The following is a 13,156-nucleotide window of genomic DNA, read 5'->3' on the forward strand; positions in this document are numbered from 1 at the left end:
GTTCATATCATCTCCAAGGAAGATAAACAAATGGCCAGTAAACACAAGCAAGGATGCTCCATTTCATAAGCCATCAGGGAAATGCTAATGAAAACCACAATGAAATACTTCTTTTACCCCCACTAAGACGGCAAAATCAAAAAGACAGATGTAACAATTGTTGCCAAGGAGTGGAGAAATTAGAACCCTCCTACAAGGCTGGTTTAGAATGTAGAATGATGCAGAAACTTTAGGAAACAGTCTGGCAGTTACTCAAAAAGTTAAGCATTTACCGTATGATACAGTAATTCTACTCCTAAGTATCTGCCTGAGAGAAATGAAAATGCCCACATAAAAACCTGTACACAACTGTTCAGAGCAGCATTAGTCTTCAGAGCCAAAAAGTAGAAACAATCTGTGCTACTTTGATTTATAACAAGAAATACATATTTGAGCCACCTGGGTGGCTCAGTCAGTTAAGCATCTGACTCTTGGTTTCAGCTCAAGTCATGATCTCAGGGTCCTGAAACTGAGCCCCATGTTGGGCTCCCTGCTCAGCACGGAGTCTGCTTGTCCCTCTCCTTCCCCCCACTTGCCCACACTCTCTTCTCTCCCTCTCTCAAATAAATACATAAAATCTTAAAAAAAAAAAAAAAGAAAGAAAGAAAGAAAGAAATATACATTTGGTCTTCACCTCTGTTTCCAGCACGGAGCTCCTAAAACCCCCGTAATTTCCTAAGTGATTAAGCAGTAAAGTGTCTTTTGTTATCATAGGTGCCCTTTCAAGGACACCAGAGTTTAATGTTAAAAGAGGTGACTTTTTTAAAGCCCCCACGAATGGGGGCTGGTTGCCAGAGAAGCCAATCAGGATAAGATGTAACCAATCTACAAGGTTATTCACTGCAGCTATGTTTGTCATTGACTGACCATCACTATAGTACTACTTAAATTACAGTGACAGAAATATTATGGTTACAGGCAGCTGTCTATATCCTTATTTAGAAATCTCTCCACAATACAATATTACATGAAAAAAAAAGCACAGTGCAGAAATATGTACATATTCTTTTGAATTAAAAATTAGGTGTGGATTAAGAATCTGTATTTGTATATGCACAGAAGGACTCCAGAAGAATGCAGAAGAACCTACTAACCCTGTGTGTGAATGCATACATGTGTGCATGCTGGGAAGTGTAATGGGGGAGGGGGGTGAAAGGGAGAGCTCCACTGTATGCTTTTTTAGGTTCTCCACGTCCCCTCTTCCTGAGATGTCCTTAACTCCACTTTCCCCTGGCTAGTATCATTAACTCAGTAGTCAGCTATTCTAGGATGCTTTCCCTGATCCTGCCAGGCTGGCTAAGACCGTCTTAAAAGAAAAGATAATAGGGGCACCTGGGTGGCTCAGTCGTTGAGCGTCTGCCTTCGGCTCAGGTCATGATCCCAGGGTGCTGGGATTGAGCCCTGCATCAGGCTCCCTGCTCGGAGGGGAGCCTGCTTCTCCCTCTCCCACCCCCCCTCTGCTTGTGTTCCCTCTCTAGCTGTGTCTCTGTCAAATAAATAAATAAAATCTTTAAAAAAAAAAAAAAAGAAAGAAAAGATAATAGGTCAGCCTTTTTGTCCTGTATTTATCATGGTTTTACAATTATCTTCTTGTGGGAGTCTTCTCCTACAGCCTGCAAGACTCCTGAAATCTTACATTCCATCACCTACCACATCAGAAGTTTCACAATCAGTGAGTGAATACCATGTAAGTGATTTCCAGTAAGTGATGGCCTCAAAACTCCTATTCCAGATGTCCTGCCTCCACGTGAGTTTCCCTCCTCTCCTGTTTACCTGTCCCCACTCTAAACTTCCACAAAGCAGACACCAGGGTCACCCAGAGGGCAGACAGCTGTACAAGCTGATGCCATATTGAAAGCTGCTTGACTCTGGAGTGACACTTAACAAAAGTTACACTTACCAAAAAGAGCTAAATGTGATATTCTCTTTAAAAAAATCAGAAGAGGGCGCCTGGGTGGCTCAGTTGGTTAAGCAACTGCCTTAGGCTCAGGTCATGATCCTGGAGTCCCGGGATCGAGTCCCGCATTGGGCTCCCTGCTCAGCAGGGAGTCTGCTTCTCCCTCTGACCCTCCCCCTTCCCTTCTCATGTACTCTCTCTAACTCATTCTCTCTCTCAAATAAATAAATAAATAAAATATTAAAAAAAAAATCAGAAGAATGTGATCCAGAATTTGATACATGGTCTACCACTCTTCCATGGGAAAACATGAATAGAACTTAAACTAAACTCAAACTCAACCGAAGCCTTCAAAATGTCAGAAAATGTCACAAACTATAAAAGGCTAATGTGTGGCTCTATAGCTAAGGCACCTGATTCCGGTGTCATTTAAAGACTACTGAGGAGGCCTGCCACCGTCTGCTAGGGACGCAGCACCTGCGCCTGCCTGCTCTTCTGGGTGCCCTGCAGGCCAAGGTGCTGGAGGACAGGCTGTGAGAAGAGCTGGTCGCCATCTGCCAGCTCAAGTGGCTGCCCTCAGGCAGCTACTCTTCTACCAAGGACACACCTCCAACTGGTGCTGGAACAGCGGTGCGTGGCCAACACCAAGGAGCATGAGCAGATAAAAAAAACTCAACCTTGGTTTTGCCAAGCTGAAGACGCTTGTGCCATTTCTTCCCCAAAGCAGGAAACCTAGCAAAGTTGATATCCTTCAAGGTGCCACTGAATACATACAAGTTCTCAGTGATGTTTCCAGAGGAGCCAAAGACTCTGAGACACAAAATCCAGATCACCAGGACTACAACAACAATACTTCTGAACCACATACATCCTTGGCTAGAAATTTATTGAGAAACATCACCCAGCAGGCCAGCTGTACTGTGGGCTTGAAGAATGGGGAGGAAAGGCCCAGGGCAGATGGCGGCGGCGAGTCAGCGTACACGTGTCGCCAGAGCATGAGGTCTACGACTGCAGTTATCTCCCCAACCAGGAGTCTGGACAGATTCCGAAAAGTGGAAGCCCTGAGTCACAGGCTCCCCCAAGTATGAAAAGTGAAAAGGCCAGCTCAGGGCTACCTTCTAGAGACAAATATATACAGTCTTGAAAATGGAAAATAAAAAAAAAAAGAAGACGACTAGCCCCTTTCCCCTGGAAGGTTCCTCAGTGTGGCTCTGGTTATTATGTTTTTCCCTACCCTCCACTGCCAGCTCAAGGGCCTGGAACAAGTAGCTGTTCTGGGCTAGGTGTACCTCAAAAGCAGGCCATTACAAGGCTGCCACCACACAATGAAACAAGAGAAACATGAAAATTGTTTGGTATCTGCAGATTCTTTAGGCAGAATTTAAAAATTTGTATGCATCTGAATTTCAGTTTCCTGTAACAACAGAATAATTTGTTGTTCACCAATCAGCCTCCTGAGAGAAAGAAAAACTAGATGAAAATAGGGTACAAAACACAAAAATAAATTTGAAAGCACTGGAGAACTACAAAGACAACAAAGAAATGAGAGACAAAGTAGTTAGAAGAGGAGCAAAGAGAAGTAGTAGTCAGGACAGATCCCACATTACCTTTGGCAAATATGGAGAATCACAAGCAGCAAAGGCAAGTAGGTGAGGCAAAAACAGAGACGCTGAGGAGCTAAAAGCAAAGCTTTAATCCCTTTTCCACCACTGGGGAAACAACACAGGAATTCAGGAAGCACCAAGGAAAAAGACCCTACTAAACCACCAAGATTCCAGTTAGGACCTACTAATGGAATGTGTGTGACCTGCAGTAAGCCAACCCACTGAACACCACACTCAAATGAGATGGATTCCTGGGGAGCCGCTCCTACCATGACTGCCTGCCAAGGACAAAAGCAAATCCACTCCAAAGGAAGAAAACACCATCCAGACAGACAATCAAATTATTCCACCATTTCCTATAATTTCCAGCATTCAGTGAAACTTACCAAAGGATTGAAAACCAAAAGAAAAAGAGAAAACAAAACAAACTCCCAGGAGATTCGGATACTAGAGTTATCAAACACGATCTTTAAAAAAAAAAAAAACTATGATGGACTTACATTTTAAAGAAGAGTGACACAGACTGAATTTACCCTCCCACATAAAACAACTAAAAACCAAACAAATATATGAAAAACTGAGTTTCAGACACTACACACCACATAGCACAAGACAATAACCATTGACAGATGGGAAACAATGTGAGCCTTTGAGACTATTCAGCCTGGACAGTTTCCTCAGAGTAGCGCAGGGGGATGGAACTCAGGTGGAGTCTGGCAGTCTATGCGAACTGAGATGAAGCTGGCAGTCCAGAGACGCCGAGGTGGCTAGAGTTCACAGGGCTTAGTGCCAAAAAGGAGACAGAGCCGCACAGATAAAACACTCTAAAGATCTGAGGACCCTCCTGAGTCTTCAGCTGAGTAGTAATATGCAAGCAAATGCATGTGAAGAAAACCTGAGGCCAGAAATGGGGGAGTGAGGACAAACTGAAAAGGGCAAAGGGAACAATCCTTAGGATCATACATTCCACCAGATGGAATATTTCATAACTCAGAGAATTTAGAGAGGTTTTAAAAGCAAACCCTGAGAGAATCAAACGGTTTCCAAATAATTTAACTGCATCCCAGAACAAAGCTCAGAAGTATTTATAGGAGTATAAAAATATCCAGCACCCAAAACAGTAAAATTCACAATGCAATGTGTCTAATAAAAAATTACCAGGCATGCAAAAAGAAAAAAAAAGAAATGGGTATGGGGGGGGGAGGTGGAAAGGAATCAAAGCAACCCAGAAATGAAAAAGATAGAATTAGCAAATAAGGACATTAAAAGTTATTATATTACATACCCTCAAAAAGGTAGAGGCAAAATATTAAGTAAAGGCATGGAAGATTAAAAAAAATACTTTTAAATTCCAGTTATGAAAAATATACTATTGCTAGATGCAATTAATAGCAAATTAGATACTGTAAAGAAAAGACTGATGAAACTGAAGATACAGCAATAAAAACTGTCCAAAGCGGGGGAGGGGATGGAACAAATTAAACAGAGAATTAGTGAGCTGTGGGACAACTTCAAGAAAAAGTAACTGTATTCCAAAAAAGGTGGGTGGGGGAGAGGAAAACATAAAAAATTATCTGAAGAGTGACCTAAACTTCTTCAAATTTCATGAACATTATAAACCTACAGATCGAAGAGGTTCAACGAAACCTAAGCACAAGGAAAAAAAAAAGACACCAAGGTACATCATAATCACATTGCTTAAAATTAGTAATAAAGAGAAAGTCTTAAAGCAGCTACAGAAAAAGGACATACATAAAAGAAAACAGGGTAAGAACGACAGCAAACTTCTCATCAAAAACAATGCAAGCAAGAAAATGCTGGAAGAGGATCTTTAAAGTACTGCAAGATGAAAACTGTCAAGCTAGAACTCTATAACCCAAAAAAATATCTTGCTAAAAAATAAGGCAAAGTAAAAGACGTTTTCAAACATGAAACCTGAATTAAAAAATCACCAACAGACCTCCATTACAGGAAATATTAAGGGAAGTCCTTCAATTGGAAGGAAAAGGATAACAGAAACTTGCCTATACAAAAAGGAATGAAGAACACTGGAAACAGTGAGTACATGGGTAAATAAAAACAACTTTTCCTAATACTTCACCCTTTAAAGGAAAAATAACAATTTAATGTGAGATACTATAACATGTATAAGGAAAATGTATGACAGCAATGGCACAAACATCAGGAGAAAAAAAAAACAGAAGACTCTTATACCAAATACAAAGTAATATATAAATATTCTTGATACACTTTATACATTATAAACCCTAAAGCAACCATTTTTAAAGAATGATAGCTTATTAGTCAACAAAGGAGATAAAATGCAATTTTACCAAAACTACCTAGTTAATTCAAAAGGAAAGAAAAGGCAACAAAAAACAGGAAAAGAGAAGATAAATCACATGACAACATATTTAAACCCAACTACCAGAACTAAAAAGAGAGAAACCAACTAGTATCCACTAGAAGCACCCATCTGAGAACATCATTGCAACTGGGAGGAGTTTAGTGTAATTCAATTATGAGTGCAAACCGTCCACAGTAAGTCTGAAAGTAGTCTGGACCCCAGGAACTCCACAAACTGACCAGCCAGGGCCCCTTAGGAAAAAAATCTCCAAAAATAGAATTAAAATTTAGTGAGAGAGGCATAAAAGAGATAAAGGGGGGGAAAGAGGTCCAGATAAAAATGAGAGAAGGGAACAGAATCAGAAAGTTTCACTGCAAAAACCAGAAGAGGGAGCTCTGAAGTAAAAAAAAACAATCCTGAATCACACCTCCGGGAACTTCATAAAAACTAAGTTTAAATAAAAATGAAAAGTTTATATGCTCAAATCTCATTAAATTATTAAGTATTTTTAAAGGTTACCAAAATAGGGCACCTGGGTGGCTCAGTCAGTTAAGTGTCCGACTCTTGGTTTCGGCTCAGGCCTTGATCTCAGGGTCATGAGATGGAGTCCCAAGCTGGGCTCTATACTCAGTGGGGAGTCTGCTTGAGATTCCCTCTCTGCTCCTGCCCCCCCCACGCTTGTGTGCTCTCGAACGCATGTGTGTGCTTTCTCTTTCTCTCTAAAAATAAATAAATAAATCTTAAAAAAAAGTTACCAGAATAATTCCCTATAGACAAGGAAAGCATACCATAAACACGCCCCAAAAACTATTACTTACACTTTCAAACTGAGCTAAAAGTTTGGTGTTAAGAAAATGATAAAAGCAATAAAAGAACATAAATAAGAATTAGAAAAACTCAACAAAGGAAAACTAAACTACCAAGAACTTAATAATGAATAACCACAAAAAGAGAATGCTTTTAGAAAAGGAAGATATTTTTAAAAATCACAAATAAATGAAGAACTACAGATTCAAAATCAATTCTTTTCTTATATACCAGCAATGAACAAATGGAATTTGACATTAAAAACAAAACCACTAGCACCCCAAAAATGAATTAAATATCTAACAAAATATACACATGATCTGTATGAGGAAAACTAAAACTCTGATGAAAGAAATCAAAGAACTAAATAAATGGACATATATTCCATGTTCATGGATAGGAAGACTCAATATTATCAAGATGTCAGCTCTTCCCAACTTGACCTATAGATTCAATGCAATCTCAACTAAACGTCCAGGAAGTTATTTTATGGATATTGACAAAACTAATTTTAAAGTTTATATGCAGAGGCAAAAGACCACAGAATAGCCAACACAAAACTGAAGAAGAAGAAAGCTGGAGAACTGATGTTAGCTGCCTTCAAGACTTACTATAAAGCTACAGTAATTGAGACAGTGTAGTACTGGCAAAAGAATAGACAAACAGATCAACAGAACAGAGAGCCCAGATCTTTGGGCAGTCAACTGATCTTTGACAAAAGAGCAAAGGCAATACAACGGAGAAACACTTTTCCAACAGATGGTCCTAGAATAACGACACCCACAAGCAAAAAAAAAAAAAGAATATCGATACCTTACACTCTTCATTAAATTAACTCAAAATGGATCACAGACCTAAATGTAAAACACAAAACCATAAAAATCCTAGAAGATAACACAGAAGAAAAAAATCTACTATGATTTAGGTTTGCAATGACTTTTTAGATATAACAAAAGCACAAGCCATGAAAGAAATAAGCTGGACTTCAGAATGAATAACTTCTGCTCTGTGAAAGATACTGTCAAGAGAATCAAGACGACAGGCCACAGACTGGGAGAAAACATTTGCAAAGAACTATCTGGTGAAGGACTGTCATCCAAAATATACAAAGAACTCTTAAAACTTAACAATAAGAAAATAATCCAATCTAAAAATGGGCAAAAGATGTGATACCACACCAAAGTAAATATGCAGATAAGTATATAATAAGCATATGAAGAGATGCTCTTAATCGTATGTCATCAGGGAAATGAAAATTAAAAAAACAATGAGATACCACTACATATACTATTTAGAATGGTCAAAATCCCAAACAGCGACAACATCAAATGCTGGAAAGGATGTGGAGCAACAAGAAGTCGCATTCACTGCTAGTGGAAATGCAAAATAATAAGAGACATTTTGGAAGAGTTTAGCAGTTTCTTACAAAACTAAACATATTCTTACCATATGATCTAGCAATCGCACTCCCTAGCATTTACCCAAAGGAACTGAAAACTTACATCCACACAAAAACGTGCACATGGATGTTTATAGCAGTTCTACTCTTAACTGCCAAAACACGGAAGCAACAAAGACATCCTTCAGTAGATGAATGGATAAATAGACTGCAGTACATCCAGACAATGGAATATTATTTAGCACTAAAAAGAAATGAACTATCAAGCCACGAAAAGACATGGAGGAACTTAAATGCACATTACTAAGTGAAAGAAGTCAATCTATAACGCTACATACATATATGTGACATTCTGGAAAAGGCAAAACCATGGAGGCAGTAAAAAGATCACTGGTTGCCAGGGGTTCAGGGAGGGGGAAGGAGGATGAAATGGCAGAGCACAGAAGACTTTTAGGGCAGTGAAAATACTATGATTTATAATGGTGGATATATGTCATTATGTATTTGTCCAGACCCATAAAATGTACAACACTGAAGAGTGAACCCTATAATGTAAAGTATGGACTTTGGATGATAATGTGTCAGTCAGTGTAGGTTCATCAACTGTAACAAATACACCATTTGGTAGAGGATGTTGATGGGGGGAATCATGCACAATACTGTGTCACATTTGCTGTGAACCTAAAGTGGCTCTAAAAAATAAAGTCTATCTTAGGGACTCCTGGGTGGCTCAGTCAGTTAAGCGTCCCATTCTTGACCTCAGTTCAAGAGGTCATAATCTCAGGGTCCTGGGATGGAGCCCCACAACAGGCTCCATGCTCAGAAGGGAATGTCCTTTTCCCACTCCCTCTGCTTTTCCCCACCCCCGCTCATGCTCTTTCTCTCTCGTATAAATAAAATCTTAAAAAAAGGTGCATGGGGAAGTCTTTTGGGGGTGATGAAACTCACACTGTATCTGTGGTGGTAGTTATACAACTGTTTGTACTTATAAAAGAACTATACAACAATAAAGGGTGAGTTTTACTGCATTTTATTTTTATTTTCCTGTAAATTATACCTTAATTTTTTTAAGTTTTAAAAATGATTCAAGAGACAAATATGCAAATTCAGAGAATAAATCTCTGAAAAAACACAAAGGAATCAGAATACTGAAAGTTCTTATCCAAACTGTCCTGAAATTAAAAGAAAAAAAATTCATATTACACATGTACACATTTTCCTTAATACACTGTACCTATGAATATCAACTTAGAACAAAACCAACACCAAGATATATTCCAGTAAAATTACTGATTTACAAAAAAAAATCACTTGGGCATCTAGGCAAAAAAAGCAACTAATTAGTAGGTGAAAGAAAATTAGACTGTCATCAAAGTCTACTGCAAAACTGAAGCAACATATTCAAGATATTTCAGGAAAGAACATGAGCCACTGATTTTACATTCAGCCAAACTGACATTCAAATATAAAGGACACAAACTGTTATCAACATGCAAAAACTCAGGGAATATTGCTCCCATGAGCCCTTCCTAAGGAAACATCTAGAGAATAAGATTCCAGAAAACCAAAATGATTAGAGATAAATGAACTAGTGGGAGGCACTGAATATATACTTACTTAGAAAACAAAGTCCAAATGGAGACTGTATGCAGGTTAAATGGGAAGCCTGACAGTATGTAATGAAAACATACTCTCACAATATAGAGTACAACTATTTAATGGGAGTAGGGTGGGGAATGGGAATGATATTCCTGTCAGTTCTACCTGCTTTCAGGTCTCATATTAGTGGTAGTATTTTTCATACCGTTATTCTGAGACTGCAATGTAATATGGGATAAACCAAATAAGTAATTACAGGATATTCAAATTCCATCATCCCATGTCCCTGAGAACTAGGACACTCAGTATTAAAGGAGACACACATGTAATTATACAAAAGGTTAACTAAAAATCCCTGTTATTCTAAATCTGAATCAAAAGTATCAGTATAGTTTAACAAGGTATCTTAACTGTAAATATACAAATGTATTTTATATATTTAAAAATATTTTATATGAAGCATGTAAATATTATCATCTATCTTTCCATTGTAAATATGTGTGACTCTCTTTCTCTCTCTCTATATATATATGACAAAAAGATACGATATGTATAGTCCTATTTCCTAGCTCCGTCCAGTGGAAAGACCTAGAAACAATGACCAACCCAATAGCAACAAGCATCCCTAGCAATGGATATTTTGGTCTTGAAATATCATTTCTAACTAAAAAAAAAAAAAAAAAAAACAGATTTCTTGGAAAAAATTATCCATTCCAGGTTGGAGGCATAAATACACAAGATGAGTCAAGAAAATCTTGCTATACCAGACAGCAAGGAAACTACCAAAGACAATCAGGGTTGTATCAAAAACTCAGAAACCATTTAAGAAGCTCTCCCATTAGTCAACAACAGGACAATTTAAGCATCACAATAAAAGTAATAATTACAATTCATGACATACATCTGAAACCCAAATGTTTAGATACAGTAATAATGACACTTTAAAAAACCTAATTAGTCACCCTCAAAGGATGATAGTTTATACTGAAAACTAGTAAATAAAAGGAAAGAAACTTTCTTTTCTGCCTTTCCTATATAAACTGTACACTGGGTAATCAATCTGTAAGTAAGGAAAAGCGTCTCTTTATAGATGTAGCTCAATTAATGGGAAAAAAAAATTACAGAATTAGAATATCACTATTTTGCGCCCGAAGGAATTAATGGCTCTAGGCACTGAACATCAGTAGAAAAGAAGACCTTCAGACTTTATGTGCGGTCTGAAGAAAAAGCACAGCACTACCTTGAGCCCTGCCCAGGGGATAAATAGGAGCCTGACCGAGCCTCTGCATCCAGATGCCCCTTTGCAGAGGATGAAAAACATGTTGAACTGTATGAGTCTCAGTAAGCAAAACAGAGACTGTGGGAAACAAGTCAAACCACTCAAGTTCAACACAGAGGGGGGAACCTGTAAATTAAGACATACTAAATAAAAACTGGGGGTAGGGGACTAAACTATAATGCTTAGATATACATAAGTTGGTATTAAAGCTCAATGAAAGGGACGCCGGGGTAGATGAAAAAGTTCTAATTCTTGACCTGGATAGTGGTTTTACAAGGCTTTTGGCCTTATAATAATTCATTAATATATTTTTTTGTGTGGTTTTATGTGTTTCATTTTACAGTAAAAAAAAAAAGCTTTCTTTAAAAAGTAAATGATCAGTAGTCATTTGACTATCTGGTTACCTCCAAATGGCAAAAGGAACTCACCACCCACCCATTCCCCTGGAACCAGAGGAGTACATGAGACAACTGTGGGTCTAGGATTCAATGACCTCAGATCCCTAGAACTTTGCAACACAGAATCTTAAGGAACTGGTGCTAAAGCATATATATGAACTGCCTTTGCGTGAACTGAAGTCAGTCTTGACAATTTCTACACATAGGAGCTTATGTATTAAAGACTGGCTAAGACAATAAAGTGACCTTCCTGATTGTGGCTTTATTACTAGACCCTGTTCCATAGACCTATTTCAACCAATAGTTTATTCTAAATGATACTAACATACTTCCTTCCTATCTTGTATACAGATTTCTTCCCAAAGCTCATTTGCAAGGAGTTCCCAACATGAGGTAGAGGGAGGAAAGAGTAAAGAAAAATCCCCTTAACCTCAGAGATAAAATCTCACTGAGTACTTTCTAAGCTTATCCTGACATTGTAAGAAAAAGGAAACTTCCTATAAGCCAAGGACATACAATTCAAAAACTGCTAATACAGGCTGAAAAAAGAGAAAAATACAATCAAATACCAATCCTGAAGAAATTCAAAGGGGAAAGGAGGAATGGGTGACTGCCTAAGCTTTGAAGGTAACTGGTAAATCAGAGAGCGTATTTCCCTTTGGGCTACCCTGACCCAGAAAGTCAAATCTGACAAAGAGAGGGGAAAAAAGAAAATTTTTACTCTACCACACCTACTCTATGAAACTGAACTCAACTTAATTACCACCACCAGCACTCTAAAAACCTCGAGAGAGGGAAACCTGGAGAGACTAATGTGGGTACCCAGGGAGAATGTTTAGGTACTGAATAGGTTAACCAGAAATTCTGAGCTGACAAGGGAAGAATATTACTATTATTACCTACTTTTTTGCTTCCTGTAAATACTTTTCTATCTAGACTGGCAGTTATATTTTGTCTATTAGTTATTTATACTGGTATACTCTGTTCTTCTCACTTCCTAATATGCATAAGCTCCAGGATGACAGAGACTTTTTTTTTCCATCTGTCTATCTTTCTTATTCCTACTACAGCACCTAGCAAAATGTTTTACACATAGCATATACTCACTATGTTTGCTGCATTAAATTAAAAGAAAAAGAAAATCCAGGGCAGTCAGGAAAAAGAAGAGAAAACTTGTTCTTCATTATTTCAGAAGGCAAAAATCAAGACAGATTGGGAGAAAAGTATGGGGAGGCCTATCAGGCCAACATTAACACAAAACTTCTTTAGCACTAGTTGCCTTGAGAGGTAACAATGTCCCCTTACCACCTCTGAAGTATTAAAAAAGAGGCTGCACTGGGTCGCCTGGGTGGCTCAGTCGTTAAGCGTCTGCCTTCGGCTCAGGTCATGGTCCCAGGGTCCTGGGATCGGGCCCCACATCGGGCTCCTCGCTCAGCAGGAAGGCTGCTTCTCCCTCTCCCACTCCCCCTGCTTGTGTTCCCTCTCTCGCTGTGTCTCTCTCTGTCAAATAAGTAAATTAAAAAAAAAAAAAAAAATCTTAAAAAAAAAAAAAAGAGGCTGCATGCCCACTGGCAGGGATTATGGGGCTATCTATCTCTGGAGGCTCATCTATTTCTCTATGTCTAGACTGCATTAAGGTAGAAGGGAACTTTGAGATCTGCTTTAAATTCTTTTAAGATTTTGTGTTTCTGAATAAGGCCGTCCTTTAAGATTTTGTGTTTCTGAAGAAGGAGACTCAGACTGAAAAACAAATGAAGAAAATAAGGAGAAAGAAATCTATCACATAA

At 38.4% G+C, this 13,156-nt stretch overlaps 1 protein-coding gene and 1 pseudogene across 3 annotated transcripts in view; one reads left to right on the forward strand and one right to left on the reverse strand.

Moving 5' to 3' along the window:
• Nucleotides 1-13,156, reverse strand: part of CNOT6 (CCR4-NOT transcription complex subunit 6) — a 74,129-nt gene that overhangs the window by 38,904 nt on the left and 22,069 nt on the right. The gene's annotated exons all lie outside the window — the stretch shown is intronic.
• LOC114201200 (factor in the germline alpha pseudogene) lies at nt 1,748-3,024 on the forward strand (annotated as a pseudogene).

This window comes from Eumetopias jubatus, unplaced genomic scaffold (assembly GCF_037043125.1).
Source record: "Eumetopias jubatus isolate StellerSeaLion01/CBP00866 unplaced genomic scaffold, mEumJub1_p1.0 scaffold_5, whole genome shotgun sequence".
In the NCBI taxonomy this organism is placed as follows: domain Eukaryota; kingdom Metazoa; phylum Chordata; class Mammalia; order Carnivora; family Otariidae; genus Eumetopias; species Eumetopias jubatus.